General features: G+C 42.6%; 1 protein-coding gene across 8 annotated transcripts in view; it reads right to left on the bottom strand.

The window, feature by feature from the left end:
• The window catches only part of LOC134528333 (A disintegrin and metalloproteinase with thrombospondin motifs like), a 421,345-nt gene that overhangs the window by 192,384 nt on the left and 202,892 nt on the right, over window positions 1-26,069 (bottom strand). For 4 of the 8 annotated variants that reach the window (XM_063361870.1, XM_063361869.1, XM_063361871.1 and 1 more), the window contains one exon: window positions 19,484-19,736. The exons of 1 other annotated variant lie outside the window; for it this stretch is intronic. The gene's annotated coding sequence lies outside the window, so the exon portion shown is untranslated. Of the gene's footprint in view, window positions 1-19,483; window positions 20,159-26,069 lie in introns of those variants that run through there. 3 more of the 8 variants (XM_063361875.1, XM_063361877.1, XM_063361876.1) reach the window with 1 other exon arrangement.

Here is a 26,069-nt window from a genome sequence, read left to right as displayed (position 1 = left end):
AGTCAGCAGCCAATGAACTGGCATTATTTGCCCGAGTTTAACAGGGGAATGTGCAGTCCATCCTGAAGGCCGTCGAAACCGCGAATTTTTCCTGTCCCTAGTAATTTGCAACCAGCGCTCTTCGTTTTAAAGTTGAAGGTGAAATGTTTCAGCAGCGTGAAGGACTGAAATCCAACGAGAACCGTCAAGAGAGAATCCGACTGAGTCGTGGAGGATGCGGAGGAGTAGGCGGGGCAAGGTGGCAGCCAGTGAACATACGTAGAGACCGGAAAAATTCGCGAGTTCATTTCGCGACAGGCAGACAAATAGTTATACCTCAGTGCTGCCTCTTGCAATTGGCTCACAACTCACCTGGATGACTCTGGGCCAATGAGAAACGTCCGACCAAAGCTTTATCGAATCACAGGCTGCTACGCTGGGACGTCTCACAAGACAGCAGCCAATGAGTGGGTGGCATTTGACCGAGTGTACGTAGAACTATGGAGTTCATCCTGCAGGTCACTGAACCAGCGAATTTTTCCGGTCCCTAAACATACGACAGTCCACATGATCGCTCGCTCGTTCGCGGAGTCGAGTGCGACACTGGAACAGTGCAACGAGATCTTGCAGACTACACTAAGGGACTCGCGGCACAGCTGGCCGAACACACGTGAACGAGTGCTCTCCGGGAATTTCAGTCGGCTGAAAGCTGGTTCAGTTCCAAATTGGAAGCGAGTCAAAGATTAAAAAAAAAGTAACTCGATTAATTTCAGGCACCCGTCAAACTATAAACCTTCCGCACCCCTGAAGGAATAGAAATGGAAAGGTGTGGATATTCGAAGAGAGGTATGTGTTTGTCCGAAGAAACGCGAAGGGGAACAAAAAAAAGGTGGGGGGGGGGGGCGGGGGGTAATATGGCGGGGTGTGAGTCCAGGAGGGATAGCTAAAAAATAAATCTAAACTTAGAATTGTCACAACTTGGAAACGCATAACGTAAAACTTCCATAACTTAGAAACACGTATATCAGAAACACACACGAAGAGTGATAAAAAAAAGGCTAGTAATTTTATTACGAACAAAGTAATAAGCTTAAATAAAATCTGAACTAATTTCCTTCAAAGTACTCTCATTTGTTAGCGATGCACACTAATCCCAATGTATCACATGATTGGAAACATTTCTGGAAGGTTTTCTGGAAGAGCCTTCAACTTCTCCGTCGTTACCCTATCAACGTCGGGAATGGAGACAAAAGTTTTTCCTTTCAGCACGAACCATTTTTTCTGGTCTCCGTTTCCAAACATAATTTAATGTTTCCGCGTTGTTCGAAACACGCGATTAGAGATACAGAAATTACGCGCATTCAATTAGTCGCAAGTTTGAATGCAAACCTTCACATGTGTCCATGATTGGACCGCAGTTATTGCCACAAGCCTCTCTACGACTGTGAGCTAATGATGCCCAGCTAGTACCATGTGACTTTGAATTATACCCTGAGGCCAGACGAATCCTATAAATTTCAGGGTCTATCCGTGATGCGTGACAGACACGGTAAACACGACCTCACTCTTCAAGCTCTGGATGCCAACTGACAAGTCACAACTTGTTCAAACTTGACACTGACTATATATACGGATCAGGCTATTACTTCAAATAGATTCAGCGTCAGCATTTGGTGGTTAAATAATTCACTCGCTGTATTATTTGATTATTTCACGTGACATAGAAACATACAACTTCGAACGATCACATGATAGAACCACATAACTAGGGACACCTGTATTTCACGAATATATTTCGTGTCAAGGTATTTCACAAAACACTGTAGCTTTTCTCCTGTGGTTATTGGCTGAGGTCGTTGAGAGGTTTCGTCCCGCTCTTGACGGGGCCAATGAGAATGTGGTCACCGTACTGCTGCACCCTCACAATTTGCCATGACTAGAGACCCGGAAAATTCGCGGGTTCATTTCGTGTTATGCTAAAATTCAAATAATTATACCTTAGTGCTGCTTCTGTCATTGGTTCACTGTTAATCTGGAGGACTGAGGGCCAATTAGAGACCCTCACTCATAGACATGTCGAATCACAGGCCACCCAGTCGAGACGACTCACAAGTCAGCAGCCAAAGAACAGTTGGCATTTGCCCGAGTGTGTAGAGGATATTGGAGTCTATCCTGGAGGTCATTGAACCCGCGAATTTTCTGGGTCTCTAGCCATGACTCTTAGAAACAGCTACAGTGTTTTGTGAAATACCTTGACATGAAATGAAATCGCGAAATACAGATGTCCCTACACATAACTTAGGAAATTATATCTTGCGGTGTTTCCAAGTTACGGCATCGCGCCGATTCAGGCCAGCAGAGCTGCAGGAAGCCGTTATGTCACGCCCGTTGGGGCGAATGCGATTCGCGCCCTATCGAACACATTAGCGCAAAAAAAAAAACTTCTACTCTCTTCCTGTCCCCGGTGCGTTCGCGCGCGCCAGCCGCGGCGTCGCGCTAATTAGCTACTGGTCAGCCTCCTTCCCCCTCCTCACCACCTTCGACGGTCGGCGCTGACCGCGTTTCCCCGCGGTGACGCAACCGCGAGTCCGCGCCCTCGTCGCCGCAGAACAGTCGAGCTTACAGAGGCGCAAACCCCGCGTGGCTCCTCTTCAACCCCCCCCCCCCCCCGCACACGAACAGTCAGGACTATCACGTAGAGACCGGAAAAATTCGCGAATTCATTTCGCGACAGGCTAAAATACAAATAGTTATACCTCAGTGCTTCCTCTGCTATTGGCTCACACCTCACCTGGATGACTCTGGGCCAGTGAGAAACACCCGACCAAAACTTTATCGAATCACAGGCTGCTACGTTGGGACGTCTCACAAGACAGCAGCCAATGGGTGGGTGGCATTTGACCGAGTGTACGTAGAACTATGGAGTTCATCCTAGAGGTCATTGAACCCGCGAATTTTTCCTGTCCCTATCGATAACTATTAATTAGATAATCAAAAAGAAAGGCGACAGTGTTGTAAAACTTTATAATTAAATAATTATACATAAAATTGTATAAATTTTAATAAATGGATTACAAAAAAATAAATTTTAAAGAATTATCCATGCTTGAAGATTAAAATTTTCAACAAAAAAAAAAGTCTCCCTGCTTGGAATACGCGCTTGGCATTTAATACCTGCTTCCTTATGGCAGAAATGTGTATAATTCCACTAAAAATGACAAGTCATTTATTGCTATGCATTAAGCACTCACGAAGCGCCTAAATAAAAGAAAAAAAAACCAAAAAGGTAAACGACTTTTTAAAATGTGACAGAATTACTAATAATATTCAATGATATACGCAACTACCAATAAACCCAGTGTTAGATAATATTGGGCAAAGCTACTACTAGCGCCGTTAGTTCGCAAGCCACCGCGAGTTTCATTAAGCGGACGGGTCATGCCAAGGAGACGGATTACCATAAGACCGTGCTGATTGGGGAAACCCGCAGTTCACAGGGATGAGAGCCACGCCCTAAGAGTTCCGACATTGTCCGATGTTTGCCGATCGCTTGTGGAAAAATAAAACACGACCTTGCTAGAGACCGGGAAAAATATTCATGGGTTCAAGTCGCAATATGCTTAAGCTTAGTTTGCTGTTGGACAATGACGCACAGAATCACAGGCAAATCAGTTGAGACGTCTCACACGTCAGCAGCCAACGAACTGGCGTTATTTTCCCAAGCAGCCTATCCAGAAGGTCATCGAAATTGCGAGATTTTCGAGTTCCTACATATTGGAAGGCTGTATGTATTTTTACGGTCATATAGTATTTTAAATACAGCTAACCTAACCAACCTTATCTACCCTCCCGGAAAATAAAAAAAAAAAACTATTATTTATTGCATTGATAGAGCCTAACCTAACGTTTTACTCCGGTAAACAAGGGGAGCTGTTTGGGTTGTAGTCGTGGCTTCCATCGCTGTGGACTGTTGGGTACGCGGCGCTAATGACGTTTGCGGTGACGTCACGACCCTCCGGAACCTCGACCTTTGAATATATATACTGTATAGAAGTCGCCAGCCCATGTTAAAATTTCTAATACGGTTTTGAGGTAGTTGGTTAATTCAACGCCGCAATCGCCACCATCTCTAGGGCATCGACTTGTGGTGGTCCCTGGCGGACAAGTGTCGAACTCTTCAAACACCCCTTCCCCCTCCCGTTGAACGAACTTGAGCTGCAGTGAATGATAGGTGGGGGGTGCGGGGAATGACAGCGGGCGACAGAGCTGCGCTCTAACGTGTAAATAACAACTAAGACGATACAGGGCGTTACGGCAGCGCACTGCAGCGGTGAAGTTCCCAAGCTGCTCATCATACGCTTTTGAAAAACGTAGAGTAAATCCTATCCACTCGCGACTTCTATACAGTATATATATTCAAAGCCTCGACCCAAAGGCACTGAGGTTTCTTGACGGTGTTTCAGGGCCTCCAGCAGGGGTCGCGCTAGTTCCGCTCCAAGCACGACGCGGCGCTGTTCGCTATCGCGTGATGCCCGGGGCAGATAGCGCGCGACAGGGGCAGATAGCGCGCACCAGCAGTCGTGTGGAGGGGGGTGGGGGTGCCTTATCATTGTTCCCGGTCCCGCGCGAACCCGGCTGTTTTGGGCTTCCAGACGTCGGCCCGATAGCCGCCGATAGGTGTTTTTTTCTTCTTTTTAATGACAAAGGATTACTGATGTGTAGGGCCATGCATATTTCGCGAAAAGATTCCCAGACTAGATGAAAGTTAAAACACTATAGCGTCATCTGTGTTCCGTGATTGGGTGAGAATATTTTTTCAGGTACATGTCGACTGTTACAACACCAATCGAAGTAATTAAGCGCGGAAGCAAACGCGTCCTGAGTGGCTCGATCAAATAAGGGAACAACTTCTCTCGCAGACGGCCGTCAATCACAATGAAGGAACCGGTGGTGCGGGTATACCTTGTTGCCATCTAATATGCTTTCAGGTTTTTTTTCGCGAAAATGCCTCCCCCTACTGATGTGTAGAGACCCGGAAATTTCGCAGATTCGTCTGGCTTCAGAGTAGAATGTAAGGTAATAGGTGTGCTCAACCCATGTTCGCTTTCCCATTGGTTGATTTCTTAGCGAGGGCATGTTTATCCTTGTTAATAGGCACTACCCGATTCGCCTACTTCTCTACTAGCTGGGCGTCGTTGGCTCACGGTCTCGGAGGGGCGTGACCTAATAACTGCGGTCCAATCATGAACACAGAGCGAGAGTGTGAAGGTTTGCATTCTAACTTGCGACTAAATTAATTAATTTACGTGTCTCTATTGATGTGTTAACATCCTAGTTCATTGTACAGACATGGTAGGAGTAATTTCGGGAAAATGGAATAGAGTTCGATGCACGGAAATGTGACGCGAAGATGGCGGATCCACGTGTAGCAACAAAAAGCAGGGACGGAACTAGACTCTCTTGCTACCGGGCTGGAAATCGTGTGTACCCCACCCGACTTTCTCAACAGCAATAAACGCACCACGCATACATGTTTATGCATGGGGACTGGGCAAATGCGCTGTTTCCTTGACCTTAAGGATAGAATACAATGTCGTGTCTCTACACACTTCGGGCAAACAAACGCCATTTCATTGGCTGCTGACTCGTAAGCCGTCTCAACTGGTTCGCCCGTGATTCGATGCTTCTTTGGTCGAGGTATTCTCACTGGCCCAGAGTCGTCCAGGTGAACAGCGAGCCAATAGCGAAAGCAGCTTAAACGTACATGCATTTGTATTTTAGCCTAAATTGTAATTAAAACCAAGAATTTTCCCTGTGTCTATTTATGCAAGGTTTTAATTTTATCAAACCCCGGAGTGATTATTGTTGAAGATTTGTACATTTCGCGGAAAGATTTCCATACCAGCTGAGAGTTAAAAACTTTGTAGTATAGTCTGTGTTTCGTGGGTGGCTGTGTTATTAAAGGTACACGTCCACTGTTAGCACACAAATCATTTTTATTCCGTGTGCAAGCAAACGCGCCCTGAATGGCCAGGTCATTTAAGGAAATTGCTTCTTGACCATACGAAATAACTAGCGCAGACATGCCTTACTGCAGTCTAATGAGCGGACAGATTACTCCGCGAAAAAAAAAAACATGTCCCTACAGATTTTGTACGTCCGCCCTCTTTGTCTAGTGGCTAGCGTGTAGGGCTGTTGGGTCGGGAAGGGGATTTCTCAAACCTTCTCCCTGGGTTCAGGACTGGGTGTTTGTGATGTCCCTTTCACCCCTTCAATACCGCGGAAGGCAATGGTAAACCATTGCAGGATCACCCTGCCTTGGCAAGCACCCACGTCGTGGCATTGCCTGTGCTCACGAAAACCCAGCAAATGGGGTAATACAGCTCATCTTCACAGATATTGTAAAGTTATTTTATTTTACTATTCCCCTCGTATTTCACATTTTTTTGTAGTCTATAAAAAAACTTTCCTGCCCAACCTGCGCCCCCTAATAACCCAGCGCTCGGGGGCAGGCAGCCCCCCCCCCCCCCCCCAAAAAGAAAACCTTAGCCGACAACCCCGACAGCCCGGTAGCAGACGGCTTCAATTACCGAACAAAGCGAACAACATTACAAAAAAAAAGGTTTCTGGTTGGTCGCTCACTCCAAGTCCAACGTGAACAGTCCAGTGGTCAGTAATAGCGCTGAAATACCCATTAAACCAGCGAATATTTTACCTCCTACAACTAACTATCGTAACTAAAAATGTTTATGTAAAGATGGGCATATGAGATTGAGAGTGTGTTTTTTTTTAAATCACAAAGGAATACTTTTCATTTTTTTTTTGGATACCAAGGCGAACGTACGAGCGCTGAGTCTTTTTTTGGGAGGCTTTTGTGAAACAATTTAATCTTTAAATAACTTTTTTTGTTTTTTAATATGTTCTAGTCCCTGTCCTCGGAGTCACTTTGCCGTGTGCCGATGGGTTTATTTTCGGGTTACTCCCATAAACACACAACCCCCCCCCCCCCCCCAATTCATTTACTTGGTCCCATCTCCTTTTAACCCCACCACGACGTCAACAAAATACATTAAGGACAATTAATTCCATCCTTACGGACTGTCTAATTTTCCCGCGAAACTGATTAATTTCTAGGTACCGGAAAATTTCGCTGTTTCATTTAACGATGAGCTAAAATTCAATAAATACAACTTTAGACTGCGTCTTCGATTGGCGTACAGTTTATGTGGAGGACTCTTGGCCAATGGGGGCCGCCTTAAACAAATAACTCACACCAGGTTACTCTCAAGTGGACAGAGCCAATAAACAGATGTCAACTGTCGGAGCTTGCGAAAAGACTTTGGAGCCTGTCACTGAAACCGCGATTTTTTTCGGTCTCTGCCATTTCTGACTTACTAAAAGAGCGTGACGAGAACGATTTTCGTTAATTATTGGTAGAGACCGGAAAAATTCGCGGGTTCATTTCATGAAATGCTAGAATCCAAACAACTGTACCTTATATTGCTTCTGTGTTTGACTCACAAATTATCTGAAGGACTATGAGCCAATGGAAAACCTTCAACCAAAAAAGTATCGAATCGCAAGCGTCCAAGTCAACAGGTGTCACGAGTCAGTAGCCAATGAGCAGGTGGCATTTGCCTGAGTGTGTAGAGGGTTGTGGAGTCTATCCTAGAGGTCTTCCAAAGAGCGAATTTTTCCAGTCTCTAGTTATTGGCCGTGTTGAAACCTCAGTCTCGAGGTGAAATGAAGTTCTGGCGGGGAAGTGCTTGGCGCAGTTCGGACCCGGCGTGAAGGCAGGTAGCGAGCAGGAGGCACGGGCGTGCTAATTGGCTGCGCGCACGGCTGCGGCGGCCGGGCGACCAACCACACGCCGAGGAGGTCCGCGGTCACGTGGGCCCCACAGGGGCAGCACGTCTAGCCGCCTCGCCGGCGATGGTCTTTCATTCGGCATTCATCGGTTCGCAACATTCTGTTATCCGGCACAGATCCAGAAGTCATTTCTAGGGACACCTGTATTTCGCGAATACATTTCGTGTCACGGTATTCCACAAAATACTGTAGCTTTTCTCCTGTGGTTATTGGCTGAGGTCGGTGAGAGGTGTCGTCCCGCTCTTGACGGGGCCAATGAGAATGTGGTCACCGTACTACTGCACCATCACAACTTGCCACGACTCTTACAAAAAGCTACAGTGTTTTGTGAAATACCTTGAAATGAAATGAAATCGCGAAATACAGGTGTCCCTAGTCATTACGAACGGGAAAAAAGATTTGCCGTTTCGATGACCGTCAGGATAGACTGCACAGCCCTCTGTATATTTGGGGAAATAGCACCAGTTCATTGGTAGGGACTGGAAAAATTCGCGGGTTCAATGACCTCTAGGCTAGCTTCCAAAATCCTCTGCTTGCTCGGGAAAATACTACCTGTTCATTATGGCTGTTAACTTGAGATACGTCTCGACTGGGTAGCCTTGTGATTTGATTATTCTTTGGCTGATGGTCCCTCGTTGGCCCAGAGTCCTCTAGTTAAACTGTGAGCCAACAGGATAATCAACCCAAAGGTACAGGTATTTGAATTTTCACCTACCGCGAAATGAATTCGCGAATTTTTTCCGGTCTCTATTCATTGGCTGCTGACTCGTGAGTCGTCTCGATACTTCTTGGTTGAGTGTTTTCTCATTGGTGAACAGCGAGCCAATAGCGAAAGCAGCTTAGAGGTACATGCATTAGAATTTTAGACTATCGCGAAATATATCTGAGAATTTTTACTGTCACTTTAATTGTGCTTCTAACAACTCCTTAATATTTTTGGGCTAGAAACCGCGTTTGTGTGACACAAATTGCTTTGAATTGTGTGAGTGGCGATAACTCCTCTTGAATCATTCTGAATATTTTTACATTATATATATATATATATATATATATATATATATATATATATACTTCTGATGCGTCTCAAAGGTACGGTGGGATGTGGACTTCTTTCCCGAGAACGCGATAAGCTTCCTTCCCTTTCGACGTGTCCCTTCTGTGGGTGGTAACTTCTTGTCCAAAATCTTCTCTCTCTCTCTCTCTCTCTCTCTCTCTCTCTCTCTCTTTCTCTCTCGCCGTTACGACTGAGATTAGCCCCTTCCCCTCCCTCCATCCATTCACGAATGACGTAAGCCGCGGGTGGAAGCATCTGGCCGAGGAAGTGATCGTCTGGGGTCCCGTCATGCAGCTGGACTCGGAAACGTGGAAGATTACACTGGGATTGATCTCGCGCGAGAAACCAGCTTCCAGAACTTTCCGAATTAGCATACCTCTGAACGAGTTTACTTGAGGGGGGGGGGGAGGGGGGGGGGGTTGTAGTCCGGAGAGGAAAAACAGAATTTAGTATTCTGGAACGGCAGAAATGAATTATTGCGAGAAAGTTAAAGCCAAAAAATATAGCATCCCAGTTCGTAAAATACCTCGCATACGATCCTAAAACATTCTGTCCATAGAACTACTAGGTAAATATTATCCCTATGTGTTAGATTGCATACAGTGAACCATCACTTTTTTTTAGCTTGAGTATTACCGAAGAGTTAATTATCATTAGTAAGCCCGATATTTAAAAAAAATACCACTAATAAGGTGAAACTCGCAACTGATTCTCGTGCGAAAGTAGACGACACGCCCACTAACCTATACTTTATAATGAAAACATCTGCCTTCTATCTATTCTGGTTTTTCCCAATTAGTACCTCATGCATATCTGGCAAAATCCTGGTAGCAAACTCTGGTTGTATCGGGTTGTACCGTGAATGCGTCTGCTTTTTTTGGATGCCTTTGTTTTAGTGCCTCTCTCATATCATCTTAACGGCATAAAGCGAGTGACTAGTGAACAACATTTAATATGCTGCTATGTTTTCTGTACCGACAACTACAAAACTTTCACTAGTAATTAAACATCGCATACAAGTTCTTATTAAAAATTAAGCAAAACTTAAAAAATCGAATCAAATTTTCTGAAGTTAAAACCCCAAACCTTCAGATGGTCGCTAAGAACGTTTTTCTGTATTTGAATGATGATGCAAAGATTAGATTGCACCAGTTATTTTCATTAATTTGTTCTTAAACATTTTTCAGTGCCTACTGTGACCAGCTGTGGAAAGAAATCAATTTTGTATCGACACGAGTAGGCATTTTTTCATGAAAAAATCTGAACGCCTATTATACTGCAACAAGATATACCCGCGCCACTCAGGACACGTTTGCTTCCGCACTGACTTACTGTGATTGGTGTTGTAACAGTAGACATGCACCTGACAGAAACCCACCCAGTCACGGAATACAGACGATGCTACAGTGTTTTAACTTTCAGCTGGCGTGGGGTATCTTTACGCGCAATATGCATGGTCCTACGTGTTCGCCAACAAACTGTTTGGTACTCAACTACAACATTATCTACAGTTGGTGCCACGAAACACGACAGTCTCATTTGTCCAGCTCCAATAACACAGAGAACTGGCTCAGATATCTAGGAGGTGTCGATACTAGTTCACTGAGAAGACAGCTGGTGTATCGCTGACCCACATAAACCGCGTTGCTTTCTGGTTCCAGAAGGAACTCCATTGCCCATTGGCTACTGTCGCATTTTACCTTCAACCGGATTGGATTGTGTCGGTTGAATTTTGTGATGTTTTTATTGGTCTCTTGACCATCGGATTGTGTCAAAACTACCTGAGGTTCAATGAATATTCAGTTCAACTGTGTAAAGACTTAGAATTCAGGACGTAATCTAGGTATAAAAAAAAAGACAAGGATCGTACCTATGTGAGATATTATTAGTTGGGAGGCTACTCGGTGTTCAAAACCACAGTTCATGTGTTGCAAATGTGTAGGGAATTGAAATAATTGCGGGTTCAGTTCCCTTCAGGATAGATTACACAATACCCTGCACACGGGGGGGAAAATAATGCAAGTTCAATGGCTGCTGACTCGTGAGTCGTCTCCACTGGTTTTGCCCGTGATTCTTTGGTTGAGGGTTTCTTCAACGGTCCAGATGAACAAGTGAGCCAAAAGTAAAAAACAGCTTGAAGGTATAGGTAAGGCCATGCATATTTCGCAAAAAGATACCCAGGCCAGCTAAATGTTAAAACACTGTAGCATCGTCTGTGTTTCGTGATTGGGTGGGTTTCTTTCAGGTACATGTCGATTGTTACAACACCCATCCCATCACAGTAAGTCAGTGCGGAAGCAAACGCGTCCTGAGTAGATCGATCAAATAAGGCAACGACTTCTCTCGTAGAAGGCCGCCAACCACAAGGAAGAAACTCTGTTGGTGCTGGTATATCTTGTTGCAGTCTAATATGTGTTAAGATATTTTGACCTAGGTATAGGTAGAGACCTGAAAATTTCGCGAATTCATTTCTAGATGGGCTAAAATACAAATAGTTATACCTAAGTGCTGCCTCTGCTATTGGCTCACAACTCACCTGGATGACTCTGGGCCAATGAGAAACGCCCGACCAAAGCTTCATCGAATCACAGGCTGCTACGTTGGGACGTCTCACAAGACAGCAGCCAATGAGTGGGTGGTATTTGACTGAGTGTACGTAGAACTATGGAGTTCATCCTACAGGTCATTTACCCGCGAATTTTTCCGGTTCCTAGGTATAGGTAATTGAATTTTAGCCTACCGAGCAATGATTCGGAGAATTCTTCCGGGCCTTAGTTACACCGCAGTACCGGAGGCAGTTGGCGTCGGGAGTGTGTGGTACCTGGCGTAGTGTCGGGAGACGAGGCGGTGACGGGCCGCTGGCAAAACAACTCGGGGGGGAGGACCTTTCAGAGACTCGGTTAGTCAGAGAAAGTGTTGCCGGGGCGTGTGTCTGGGATGTTTGGTAGGGATTGGAAGAGGAGGAGGGGGGAGGGAGAGCCGCCCGGAAGAAGCAGAGAACCCTCGCACGCCACCGCGCCGCCATTGTGTGGTAATTAAGCGCGCGGCGCGGCGCGCCATAATAGCGCCCGCGCGCGCGCTGTTATTTCACGGCTGCCGCGATTATACAACGCCGACGGCGAAGGTGGTGGGAAGAGCCCCCTAGAGGAGGGGCAGGGGGTAGGTGTATCGTGTGGGACACGCACACTCGTTCCGCGACGGCGTGCGTCAACAACTGAAGGCATCCGTGACTCTTTTTTTGATGTGTAACGTCTTAGCTCTCGGCATGCGGCATTTGGTGGGAGTAATTTCGTGAAAGGAACGGGTGCCGCATGGAACGGAAATGTGTACCCACGGTGCTTCCATCTGTGGCGGACGGCGAGCCATAAAGTTCACAAAGAAAAAGGAAATTTCATAGTGTTAACTGTTTAATGTATTTTAACAAGAGATACAGTATTTTAATAGAAGTTTCTTGTCGAAAATCAAGTCCCAACCCGAGATTCAGTTATTTTTTCATGTCTTTTTTTTTTTAGCTTTTATCGAAGTCTTTCATTACATAGTTTAAAATATCGGTCTGCTACTCAAATGATTCGACAGTCGAAGTAGCTGCTCCAGCGGCGAATTCTAGTGGCGGGTGCAGAAACTAAGTGTGATTCGCATCAAAGAAAGGTAGTTTAAAACCCAATTTGCGTATATTTATCACGCTCGGCATTATTTTAGATAATTCTACGTTAAATATCGGGTCCAAGTTTCCTATTATAAATGTATTTGGAACATGAGAACACGTTAATTTGCTTGTTACCGAGGTTAGATGTTACATATCGCTGGTAAGTACTGAAAGATAAGTTCACTTTTTTTTAAAATTTCCGGAGGATCTTTCAGGAATTCCTGAGGGAAAAAAAAACTGGGAAGCCACATCCGCGGAGAATTCAACGGGTATCAGTCAGATGACTGAAAGTCATTTTCCCGAAATGTTGGAGAAATGACGAGTTGAAGTGACTGTTGGTCAAATTACGTTCGGCAAGAACATAACTTCTTGTTTACTGCCGATCGGCCGGGGCGCAAATCTGTGGTATCTGGCTGGGTGCATGACCTCTAAGAGCGCGGGGGCGCTAAGGGCGACACTGACTCGCGCTTCACACGCCTCACGACCTCTAAGCGCCAGGCACAGAACTGGCGTTCAGTCTTTGCGTTCTTAACGCGCCTCTACGGAACTTTAAGCGCCGGCTTTATGACTTTATGGCGTGATATTAAAGATAAATTCTCCCTGCACTTTACAATACCCATCATTTAAAATACTCTGAACAGAAATTTCATACCTGAAAAATTCGTGAAAACACTCGTTTTAGCATTTTTCACTGTCCTAAAAGTATACGTTATAGATGAAACCATGGACCGTGACTTGAAGGTAGAAGTGCAAGGACTGTTGAATTATTTTCGTAATCAGACACATGTAATAAATCTGGAGCGGTTTGTCATGGCTAGGGACCTGCAAAATTCGCGGTTTCGATGGCCTTCAGGATAGACTGCACATACCCCTGTACACTCGGGCAAATGACGCAAGTTCATTGGCTGCTGACTTGTAAGTCGTCTCAGCCTGGTTCGTCTGAGATTCGATCCTTCTTTGGTTGAGGGTTTATAACTGGTTTAAGATTCGTCCAGATGAACAGTAAGCCAATAGCAAAATCATCTAAGTGGTATATGTGTTTGAATTCTAGCCTATCACCGAATGAATCCTCGAATTTTGCAGGTCTCTAGTCATGGCACACGGTGCAAAACTGCAATGGAGTATGTCCAAAAAAATTGTATTAAATCATAACTCTCCAGTATGTGAATCATCATAAGAACGTAAAAAAAAAAAAGAATGCGTTAAACTAGAAGCTATTATATAACTATTTTTCTTCAAAAATATTTGACTGTCTCCGTCTCGTCTGAAAACCCCCTGGTACGGCTCGCCCTCGCCTCAACTCGCGAGGCCCGGGGCGACAAGAAGCAGCCAGCAGCAGCGGGCGTCTCGTCCCGGCACGGCGGCGGCGGCGGTTGCCGAAGGCCGCGTCGGGGATTGGAAAGGGATGGCGATGCGGGTGCTCGGAGTTGAAAGGTTGCGTCACCCGGGGTCTCGTAAAATGTCACGAGAACCCGGGGCTCAGGCTCACCGCGCGAAGACGCCGCGCCGTCCGTCGGCCAGACACACCTCAAGCTACCGCGCCGACGTGCGAGGAAATTAACGATTCATTGAACCAGAATAAGAACGCCCGAATAGTCTGGGGCAGCCTTCTTTTCACAGACGAGAGAGCCAAACGGCCGATCGTGCTTCTTCGGTTTTTTTTTTATTTGTTCATTGTAAATAAATATGGCGGTGTTGATAAAAGGATACTAATGGTCAATTAGGTTAGGTTAGCTAAATTATAAATACTTTTAAACATCGTGGACGGTTGATTTGGTTAGGATAGCTACATTAAAGATACGGAAAAAAACATTAACTTCGGGGAACCTCGGGTTTTGGTTCTCTCGTCTGTGAAAAGAAGGCTGCCCAATAGTCTGCGGATAACCCTACATTTCACATGGATGAACGCCACAACCGCAACCCGAACAGTACCGAAGTTTACAGAAGTAAAAGTTTAGGTTATGTTCGGTCGTTGCAATAAATAATAGTTCTTTTTTTTCCGGGAGGTTAGTTTAAGTTAGGTTAGGTTATCATAATTGAAATTAAATGGGTTGGTTAGGTTATGCTAACGTTATTTAAAATACTCTATGACCATAAAATATATAAATGTTTGCATTATGGTGCGGTTTTTTTTCACGAGAGATCGGTAAACTTCGGATAACTTCAGAACTGTTCGGTTGTCACACTCATCCATGTGAACTGTAGTCTTCCCATTATCCGCGTTTGTTTTGTAAAAGTAAAAGATTGGTTTGTATGTGCTACATAAATAAAATTCTCGCAAAAAATTGTTTTTTAATTTTTTTCTCGTGATGTTATAGGTCAGTAATGACCCACTTCACTCTTTTCGATGACCAGACATCATTTTTTTTAAACTAATCTAAGGGCCAGACAATATCAGTTAACATTCAATTTTTACAACATTTTTTTAATGTCATGTTTTTCTGTAAAACATACATGACACACATACATGACATGCATGTGAGTGTTTAAGAATCAAAAAAAATCTTTAAATCTAAAAATAAGTGTCACTAAATAATAAATTGGTACTGTTCATAACAGTGTCTGCTGACAACTACACATATACAAACATGGCTAGAATACGATAGTAAGACCTCATAATATTTCTTTCTTAAAAGATTCTTTAGGCATTCCGTATGTATAGGTATAGGTAACTAAATTTTAGAGTTGTTTAGGTTATACGAGCGGCATTTTGAATACTCTATAAACTCTTAAAATAGTGTTTATTTTTATTCCGAGCTGTAAACAATTTCAACCTCAGTAGCATTTGATGCACGTGACATTTCCCACACGGTTAAATCTCAGCATGATCGCGGGTGTATTGGCTTTAAGCCTGAGACACGCCTAGGTCCTCACCTGACCTGGACGTTTCTCGTACACTTTGATATGAACTTAGGCTAGGAGGAAAAAAAATCCATTTCAGGGAACCTTCGGTTTCTCCGACAGAGATGTCCACGTCTCGCGAAGTAGGTACTGCAGATTGTCGCCGCCAGGGAAGTGACTAGCGATATTTATTTACTCCATGTCCGAGACTAGCAAGTGACACCGGGGTGGAATACAGAGCAGCACGAGTCTTCCACGAACTGAGGCGTTCCACGAACCAGGGCGTTCCACGAACAGCGGTGCCAGAGGCCCTTCATGCGTGCGTAAGTACGCATACTCGAGCAGGGCCGAGGTTAGTGTCTTTCCCCTTCGTGAAGGTTTCCACAAATTCCTCAGTAACAACCGGAGGAGGGGAATTAGTTCCTAATAGCGGCGACACAGCAGACAAACAACCATGTGGTCAACGCAGTGCTTTGCGGGGCTTTTCGTTAATGAGAAATAAATTGAGGGGGGGGGGGGGGAAAGGGTCGGGGAGTTAATTACCTGCTTTTACATATGAGCACTCTGTGATGTTAAAATAAGTACCTGTTTTATCGCGTCTAGCAATTATGTTACCTAAAACTTTAACTATTGAACACACATTGCTCAAATGAATTTGAAAATTCAATGAAGGTTCGTTGCAAATTCATTCCAGCATTAAAATATGACAATAGCCAGTACAAAACATATGTGGTTTGGATCCCTATCTTGGTGGATGTCGTATGTTTTGAAATTAAAATTAATCTAGAAAAAAAATATTTATCTTACACCCGTCTTTATTCTTTTCTTTCATTACTGGTCTTCTGGCTTTCGTGGTTTTTTATGGTTTTTAAAATTAATGTTTTACAAGTAATTTCACGTATTCTAAATTGATTACCTTAACCACTAATTGTTTACAATATTATAGTTACGTAAATAAAGCAATTTATTTTAGCTTACTTTTATATTTTTAGAGTAGTCGTAACTGTAATTAGTGTTAGTGAGTCAATAGACTGTCAAGAAAAACGAGCTGTAGAAAATGTTTTCCCCCACATTAGAAATTATGAGTACAAAATTGTATTTACTTACAGTTTTTTTTTACTGCCGGAGCAATTTGTTTGTGTTTTTGTGCGTGTGGTGTATGTGGTGTGTTTGGTATGTGTGGTGTGTGTGTGTGTGTGTGTGTGTAACTCCACCTCACAGTTTTTCAAGTAAAGTGCAGATACAGTCCAAGTACAATGAGTCTTGAATGTGGATGTGCGCGCCGTTTTAGGCGCAAATATGTACGAAAATTGGTTTGAACGGTCTCTCTCCATTCTTGATTAATCCTGTGGGGTATCCTGTACATAAGTCAAAGATTATGTCACTGCATATATTATAGTCTGGAGGGCTGAAAGAGGTATTTTATAAATGTTTGATGCAATTAAAAGTGTTAATATATGTGGATACTTAAATTAAATACTCTACGAAAAGTACATTAAAATTGTATGGTATAGGCGTTCCCACTGGCAGTGATAGTGTAACAAGGCTGCGCGGGAAATTACAGCAACCGAGAAGTCTAATCTCCAGGATATAATAAGTTTAGATCAACAGTTTTCTGCCCTGCAGAAAGCGAGTGGGGTGATTAGAAACGTATTATTCACTAAACTCCAGTCAGACAGACGACCGAAAAATCCGCGTTCTGCTATCTACTGTTTCTTTTATACAGAATGTCCATAAAAAATGGCCCAGTTTCAATGGTAGGTTTACGTTATAACCGTTTAATTTAGACTATATGTATACAAAAAAATCATACATCAAATTGAAGGTAAACTAATCAAATTTTATTACACATGTTCAACATGTGCACCTTTAGTTATACGGAACACATCAAACCTAACACGTCCGGAGTAATGGAAGCAATAGCCTCTTCAATTATGTGTCTTTACTCAGGAAAATCAATAGGTAGCGGCGGAACGTAGACATGATCATTTATAAAGCTCCAAAGGAAAAACAAATAGTATGGTGTTATGTCAGGTGAACGTGGAGGCTAGCGAAAAAGAGCTCTGTCGTCTCGAACCATTACGACCAATCCAACGGCCAGGGACTTCGACGTTCAACCACTCTCGTACAAAGAGATTCCAATGGGGAGGGGCTCCATCCTGTTGCAAAATATAGTTTACAGGTTCACCCTCTACCAATTGCGTAAAGAGCCTTTATTTCACACTGCAAGCGAGAAAACAACAAAGCAGTATTCGCGCATGCGCTTATGTAAAATGGTTTGAGTAACTCTTTGTGACCTTGAACCAACAAGCTACATCTCGTACAGTTTATACTATTTCATTTTATAACTGTGACTTTTGAATGGACACATACTGTTTTATAGAAGTAAAATATAGGTTATGCTCAGGGGCGCAACAACTAAATTTCCAAAAAGTGGGCAGGGGGGCAATTTACCTTTTTATAAAGAATCATCGATCCCCCCTATTGAAGCGGGGGGTCCAGGGGTCCTCCCCCGGGAAAAGTTGTATTCCAAGGTGGAAAATGGTGCTATTTAAGCAGTTTTACTATCTAAAAATTGATTACATAGCACTTTCTTTGCCCCCGTTTTGCCCCCCCCCCCACTTCAAGGTTTCAGAGGAGGGGGGGAGGGCAAAATACCCTTGCCCCCCTGTTGTTGCGCCTCTGGTTATGCTAGTTCTATTTCATATATAAAATTCTCAGAAAATTCGTAATTTTTTTTTAAGAATAGGTTTTCGCGCGTCTAAAAAAAAATCTTAAATAAACAAGAAATTTTCAGAGTTAGGTGAGCGATATTTAAAACACTCCAGTTAGTGAAAATGGTGTTTTTTTTCTATTTAAATTCCAAACGCGAAGTTGCACGAGCGCGAAGCTAACATCGGCTATGTTCGGGCACCGACCGGAGGTGATATGACGCGGCGGGCCGCACCCTGCATAGCGCGCGCTTCTGTTCTGCTCGTTCGACCAGGTCTCCGGCGCATTAGTGCCCGCGGTCACGATCCGCCGTCCGCCACGGCTTGGCGGCGCGCCGACGCCGCGTACAGCTCGTTCCGGACAACCTCAACTTTTCGCACTCAACTTCTGACACGCATTCCCGTGGAAAGCTGCACCAATATCAACAAGCCACGCCTGTCTTAAAACCTGTTCCAAACTGACAGTTCACCAGGACAAGTAGTTTAATACTGTATCATATCCTTAACTTAAAAGAAAGAGCACTTGGCAAGAATTCGATAATGTCCACATTGTCTGGAACGGACTATACAGCAAACGCTCTCTCTTTCCTACTCGCTCGACGCGACTTCGGCAGATAGTGACGTCACGAGACTTTGACCAGTAGAATCACTCTCACTGATGACTGGCGGATCAGTGAAATATGGCTACACCAAAAACCGTGTCTAAGCAACAGGAGTTACCAGAACCAGGTTTGGAAGACATGCAATAACTGAAGATACGTCGTTTATTTACTTTCACGTCTCCATAGCACGGTTTTTAATTTAATTTCATATTAACCGAGCACATAATTGAGAAACTAAACTGTTAATTTTTTTACTTTCACTAAAATCATGTTCAGTTTATGCTTATTTAGTCTAATGTTTCTATGAAATAAACAATAAGCTTTTTTTTAAAAAAATCCCACACGATATAGCACGTAGTATGAAAACCAAAGTCAACTATTTCAGAAAATTCACCTAGTGACGTCGTATATCGTTATAAGTTTAGTATTATAATATAAATGTTTAAAAATAAAATGAAGGTATGCACGGTGATCAAGATAGAATGTGTATGCCACCCTTAAATGACCGGCAGTTATATTGGTGCAAGTGGAGAAATTATCACATTTTATCCATTTGAACAAATCCGTTTTTTTTTTAATCACCGTCAACATGTCTTACATCACACTCACAGCTACCTTCATAGCAAGAAAACTCGGTTCCTGTGAAATTGCGAAGAAAAGAAAGATAAGTTGAGACAGTGTTCATCTTTTAACAGCGTGAGAGGAAAAAATTTGTGTTTTCTACCACTTTGGGGAAACTCTCCTGGGAAATGAAGTGAACTAGGAAGCATCTGCTACTCACCCTTCAAAGGCGACGATCCTCTGCTTGGTCCTAGACGCCGAAGAGTTGCCCGGTGCTAGTGTCTTGCCGGAGGTCTCCCGTCATCTTGCGCCACGCACGCCTCTCGGGGAACTATGTCTTCTCCAGTTCCACCCCCTGAACTCGTTAGCGCGCCCTTTTCTGGGAAGAGGGTCTCGCGGGAGTCGACGCCCTTCTGGGCCGCTGCCGGCGCCTCGGCGAGGACCTTGAAGCGTCGGTTGGGCCCGCCCCGAACCTGCGCGGGAGGAGACGTTATGTCATCTCCGGGCGAGCAGAGAGGAGAGAATAACTGGGGCGAACCTAGCGGGCCGTGGCCGATTGCCGCGATTTACGTTTTTTTTTCTTCTTCGTCCGACGGCGGGGTAGGGCTCTACTCCGGCAGTTCCGCGTTGACTTAACTCGCGTGAAATAAAATAAAAAGTACTAGATTTTACGGAATCGCGAGAGCGATTTCCACTTTTATTTTTTTACTTCGCCTCAGGATAATCGACGAGGAGGTTCGCGAAGCAAGAACTGACTTTACTTCCCTCCCCACAGCGGAGGCGAGCGGCCGCAACTGCTCCCGACTTTCACTCTCGGACGACGAGCGACTGCGCTGGTTCTTCCCTCCCTTGCGGCCGACCCGACCGCGTCGGAGTCTCAGACCTCACTGGCGAGGCTCGGCGGCGGGGTCCCCCCCCCCCCCCCCCTCCCCGGGCCAAGGCTGCCGCCGCCGGCCAATCTCCGCGGATGACGGCGGCGACCTCCGGCGGGCGAAAGGGAAAACACGGCGCGGACGGCGGAGCTCGAAGGCCGCGATCTCGGCTTCGACCCGGGCGCAGATGCCGTGTCCCGCAGTGGTTAGGAGCCCAGGACTGTGGTCCTAGCAGTAGACCTACCGTCGCCTTTGAACCCGTGAAGTGTGTAGAGATCCAGAAAAAAAAAACCACGCCATTTGGAAACTGCTCAAGACATCCAAGTGGCGTCTATTTACGAAAATAGTTTTTTAGAATATGCTGAGGGCGGATAAATAGTTTTATTCCCGTTTTTCGTTTTCAAACAGTATTTTTTAGAACACGCCATTTGGAAACTGCTCAAGATATCCAAGGTGCGTCTATTTACGAAAATAATTTTAGAATACGCTGAAGACGGATGAATAGCTTTATTCCCGTTTTTCGTTTTCAAACAGTATTTTTAGAACAGTAGAAGTGGCTAAAACGCGTCATGAAACTCCAGCTAAATATTCTTGAAAACATTCAAGGGACTTCTAATACAACTTTATCTTAATTTCGCCGCCATATAGTGTTACGGATACCGTTCAAAACTCATAGTTTCGCTATCCACGGCGAGAAATATGCGCGCCAGTTCACACACAGCCCGGCGCATAGGGGCGATGCCGCGCTAGAAGCACCAGCGAGGGTCACACCTATCGTCCCGCGTCACCTCTCGTTAGGCGGGCACATTAAGGGCGCTGGAAGGCTAATGCAGTCGCCCGAATTCCGCTAGGTAGCAGAGGCTGCTCTATCCGCGGTGGCGGCTGGAAGCGCGCCTTATCTCAGTTACAATCTGTGGTTGCCCTCTCTCTCGCACCCGGGCCGTGCCGAGCCGCGCTGGGCGACAGGCAGGGATCAGCTTACCAGTGTTGTCAACTCCACTGACTGACATCACACCCGAGAGCTTTTATCAGCGAGTCCTGTCCTTGAAGGAACACATGGCTCTTGCCGATGAGTAGGGCCTACTCGGCTTTCTGAAGCGAGTGGTTGCCACCGTATCTTAGCATATGACCTACCCGAGTTAAATATAGACAAATTTGTATGATAAAATATTCTATAATGTACATTCCTAAACTTTTATACTTGCATATAATTGATAATGTATTTTGTGTTCCGTTGTTTTGTATACATTAGCTATATGTGAAATTGGAAATCTAAAAACTACAACGCCGAGAATTACGATTTATGTAATTATTATCTTTTAAATAAACACATATACAAACATAGCGTGTAATAAAAATTATATTCTAAAGGAATGGTGTCGCTTACGTATCACTAATGTGCCATGGGTCGTGGGTTTTATCCCAACACTTTTTGTCTTAGTTTATCAAAACTGAGTTGTTACCACAGTGATTGCATGTGTAATTTTTGCAGTCTAATTTGCACATTATTACATCGTTTATTATAAGATGTTACTAAATTAATGATGTTTTACTACACATAAAAAGGTTATTTAAAAGGAAATAAAAAAACGGGATTTTTAAGTTATATCTCAAACAGTTCTATTTAAAATTCTAAGTGATCTAAACTTCATACGTAACAGTTTTCTTAGTACATAAGAAATGGCGCGTGGCTTGATCGTTGAATCTTGATAACTTATTAAGTAAGACATGCGTACTCATTTTTAATGATAAACAGCCCTAGCATTAAAACTCTCTATAGACGGGAACACACAGTTTAAACTTTTAAAAACCGACAAAAGAAAAGGAATATACTTTATTACAAACCAAAAACTTTCATCAAGAAATATTCTGCTTACTAACAAATTGTTTGGGATCCCAGTTTTTCTGTGTTTTTTTTAATGAAGACATTTTTTAGTGATTAACTACCTACCGTGTTTATTGCCCTACAAATCTTTGTAGTTGTATTACAGATACATATTGTTTCGATATCGCCAAACATATCTAAATGCAAACTTGATTTATTTATAGTAGACCATAATATATTCTTTTATATACATACATCAATTACCATTTTGGGATTGTGTCATTATTGAGTATTACAGTCTATGGAAGTCTCCAAACAGCGTTTTATATTTTTATATACTGTATACATATTTACGTATAAAAACGTTACGGCACGATATTTAGCGAGATGCTTTTGTTCAGGAATCACTAACATTAATTTAATGAAACATTTATAACTGGCAATCACCAACAGCAAGGCCCTTCCTCAATTAAATATTAATGTAACAAGAAATTTGTAAAAATGTTTGTCCACTGCCTCAGAGAAAGCAACTGGAGGGAATTATTTTTATTTAAATATTAAATTCAAACAGCTAATATATTAACACGCACAAAGTGATTGACCAAATATGGTCAATTGTTTGATTTATTTTTTGGCAAACCTTTTTGTACAAAAGCAAACAGGCAATGTAATAAGATGTAATGTCTCATTAGCTAACTATTCAGCCAAATACTATTAGAATATTTTTACTGTAATTTTTGTTTTGATACTATTAACATATTTACAACACAAAAAGTAGAAACACATTAACAGTCATCTGAATACAAATTTAAACACAAGTTCTATAAGCCAATAAATTAGACTAAAAAAAGACAGTGCTGACGAATAATTAGAGGAAAGCTGGAAACTGTTTTAATGTATTCAGCATACCCCTAGTATGATCACATTAGGTTTTCCCCAATTTCCGAGTAAAGCTTCATCCGCCATTTTGAAAAAACTGAATATTTTTGTTTGTTTTTGAGGTTTTTCTCAAATTTCTCCAAAACGAAGCGACCAATCAAAAAGTATGTAAAGAAGTTAAACTTAGATAGTTGAATTTCGCTTCAAATGAATACCATATATACAAAAAGGGGTATTGCGTTTTCTTTAGAAGACAATTTGAAAATTACTCATTTATTTAGATTTGTGGGAAATTCCAAATCTATCGGTTTTGCACGTTCAACATCTCTGAAGCGGCTCATCATTAAACAAAAAAAAAAGGGGTACATCATTTATAGGAAATTTATTTCAATATTTAGAAAAACCTAATTATTTTACTAATTTTTTACATTAACAGGTATATGCGATTTTACATGTTGAGGTGTGAATGATTTTGGTTTTTTTCCCACTTATAGATAATTCAGTAGAATGCTTGCATTTATTCATCGTAAATATGTAGGTTAAAATCAAGTATATTAAACATTTGATTTTATTAGATATTCATTAAGTTATGAATATGGAAACCATTTACATGTACAAGTAAGATGTATTACAGACAGTACTCTGGCAAAGTGGATCTCTTCAATGCCTGCTGCTATTGCGATTTTAGACCAAATTGAAACATTCTGTGGAGTGTCATTTGCGACAACTGAGCAGCATGTTGTTGCCAGGGCATCACGTATATTAAGAGACGACATTGATGTACAGAAATTGCTGGACTGGTTTACCTCTCATTATCCATTCCCAGTTAAGGAAGAAGTAATGTCCATAAGTACTGGACTGACAAGAGAAGAGGAGATTAACTGCCACCTAGTTTATGAAGCCGGAAATTTCAGCATTTCGAGGATGATTGGCAGTAATTTTGGTATTGTCAAGTTTCAGCGAAAACAAAGAGTGATGCCCCTACGATGTGTTAATTCTGCTGTGAAAATTCACAAGGAAGAAGTTACAGTCAACCCTGTTACGATTTTCCGCAGAATTTCATTACATAAAAAAATCAAATGAACAACTGAAACAATACTTTCAATTTGAGCTGGCTCCGTATCCGTTGTCCTTATTTGACGAAGTTGGTGTGCGTAAAACACGCAAATCAGCATTCTACGAACTGTTTACTCCTGAAAAGGATTCAATGGATATGAGTAACTCTGCTTCTGTCATAGATGGAGGCTACCTCTTACACCGTGTGTTGTGGCAGGCCCGAGAACCATTTTCGTCAATATTAAATAAATATGTCGAGTATGTTAAACATTACTTTGAACAAGGTGCAACCATTGTTTTCGATGGATATCCAGATGAAACAAGTGCTAACGGTATAAAATCTGCGGAACGACTTCGAAGAGGCAATAAGCTGACAGCAGCAAATGTTATGTTTGATGAGACAATGTCGGTGACAATGCCACAATAATTATTTCTATCAAATGAACATAACAAGAACCGTCTTATCTCCATGTTGAATGAGAAATTTAAATCTGAGCAGTTTGTTGTAAAGCAGGCGAAGGAGGATGCTGACACTAATTGTGACCAGTGCAATTGTCATCGCCCAGCATGCTGATTGTGTGGTTATTGTGGGGGAAGACACTGACCTGTTGGTGATTTTGACTGCATTAGCTCCAGACTCCCCCAACATATATTTATTGAAGCCAGGAAAGGGTCAACATAGCAATGCACTTTACAGTCCACGCAATTTCAATTCATCCAAACCTGCTAAGGATAATATCCTATTCATTCATGCATTCAGTGGTTGCGACATTATATCAGCTTTTTTCAGAAAAGGAAAACTGAAATTCGTTAAGATGCTGGAGAAATAGAGTCAGTTGCAAGAAGCTGTAAGGGTGTTTAACAAAGCCGAAACTACTGCAGATGAGGTTGATGTGGCAGGACTGAAATTCATTGCGGCAATCTACTCTGGACGTAGTGATATACCACTAGATGAAATACGCTACAAGATTTTTCAGAAATCGCTACAAAGAAATGAATTTAACCTCGCTTCTTTGCCTCCAACTCCAGCAGCTGCTCGCCAGCATTCCTTGAGAACATATTTGCAAGTGCAACTGTGGAGCAACAACCACACCGATCCACTGCTATGGGGCTGGAAGATTTCCAAACATGGTCTAGTCCCTGCTACAACAAAGAGTTGCAGCACCCGAAGAGCTCCTCAAAACTGTGTCTTGCAGGTGTGCCAAAGGCTGTCATGGAGTCTGCTCTTGCCGAAAAAGTAATTTGAAATGTACAACGATCTGCAAGAATTGCAAAGGCCTATCGTGTGCCAATTCCCCAGTAGACGACATTGTTCAACCAAACTTCGTCTGCAACGAAGAGCATATAGACCTCCAAGAAGACAAGTGTTTATCAGACTATGAGAATGAGATCTTAGAGCAGCCACCTGAATTACTTTGTTCTAAAAGAAAGAAAACATAAGTGTGTGTATTATGTACTTAAAAAGTGATTTATTAGCTCACATGTTATGTACTGTTTTGTTTGTAAAAATTGTTTGTTATAACTGTACAATATAAATGATAATGAAATGTCTCTTGATTATCATAGATGCACTGCTGAATGATTTGGTTTAAGATGAGAAGGGAGATTGGTAAATCTACAGAGTTAGAGGCACCATGTATTACGAATAACTGTCTGATGTGATATTATTTTGAAAATATGTTAACATATCATTTGTGTTTTGTTTTAATCACATGTGTGGTTATGTAAGCAATAATATGTCATATTCTCAGTGTCGAGTTAACTGGCCAGTCTTTAAATCATTATCATATGTGTTTATTGTATTCTCTGTGTTATAAATATTTTATTTTGAATCGTTATTATTTAAAGAGAAACTGTTTAATTCTCCACGAATGCACAGTGCTAATTGATATTAACAAGTTTCTGATAATGTTGTCATGAGACTGATAAAGCCATAGTACATTATATTGAATATATTTGATAGAACAAGTTTCTGGTTTTTTTGTTTTATTATAATGTTATATTTGATAATCACTATTTTGTATTTATCTATAAAGATACTGGTAAAACATTTTAATGCTGTTTTTAATCACTGTGTTTCTATATTTTCGGTAGTATGTACGTTACGAGTATCCAATAAATCCATCATATATGATAATTCTTAAGTGCTAAAACTTTCAATGGATTGTATGTAT

Source organism: Bacillus rossius, chromosome 1 (genome assembly GCF_032445375.1).
Source record: "Bacillus rossius redtenbacheri isolate Brsri chromosome 1, Brsri_v3, whole genome shotgun sequence".
Lineage (NCBI taxonomy): Eukaryota > Metazoa > Arthropoda > Insecta > Phasmatodea > Bacillidae > Bacillus > Bacillus rossius.
This window is presented reverse-complemented; position numbering and strand designations above follow the sequence as displayed.